This window comes from Chrysochloris asiatica, unplaced genomic scaffold, assembly GCF_000296735.1.
Source record: "Chrysochloris asiatica unplaced genomic scaffold, ChrAsi1.0 scaffold00529, whole genome shotgun sequence".
Lineage (NCBI taxonomy): Eukaryota > Metazoa > Chordata > Mammalia > Afrosoricida > Chrysochloridae > Chrysochloris > Chrysochloris asiatica.
Window position 1 is genome coordinate 175,285 of NW_006409047.1, and position 785 is coordinate 176,069.

Consider the following 785-nt stretch of genomic DNA (forward strand, 5'->3'; position numbering starts at 1 on the left):
TATTCCATGTGGTGAGGTCCATGTGTATAGTTGTATCTTATGCTGTCTAAAAAAGATATTTGAAATGAACAAATCATTGGTTTTGCAGAATTCTATCATGCGTTCTCCAGCATCATTTCTATCACCAAGGCCAGATTTTCCAACTACTGATCCTTCTTCTTTGCTCCCAACTTTTGCATTCCAATCACCAGTAATGATCAGTACATCTTGATTGCATGTTTGATCAATTTTAGATTGAAGAATTTGGTAGGATTCGTCTATTTCATCCTCACTGGCTTTAGTGGTTGGTATAAATATAACATTGCATACTATGATATTTTTTTCTTAAAGTAAATTATAATTTAATCATTGATGTGTTTTCCACTATCATATTTGAAATCAGCAGTGGTGTGCATTTACGAAGCACATACTAATCAAAATTCAACGTCCATTAAACCAAATGAGAGGGTATATATTTGAAAAACTTTTTAAAAACAACTTGTTATTGGATTGACCATGTAGCCCCATATAAGATTTTTGTAGAAAACCAAAGGGTGATACAAATCTTTGAAGTTAATTGACATATAAATTTGCTCTTTGAACATGAACCTTTCATTTTAAGTAAGAAGCCAACTAATGAAGTCCCTGGTTGAAGCACTCAGTTTGAAATCAACTACTAACCAAAAGTTGGTGATTCAAACTAACTCTTCAATGTTATGAAAGAAAACCATGAAAGTTGGTTTCTGTAAAAATTAAAGTCATGTAAATAGTATGCAACTGTTCTATTTTCTAATTTATGACGTTGC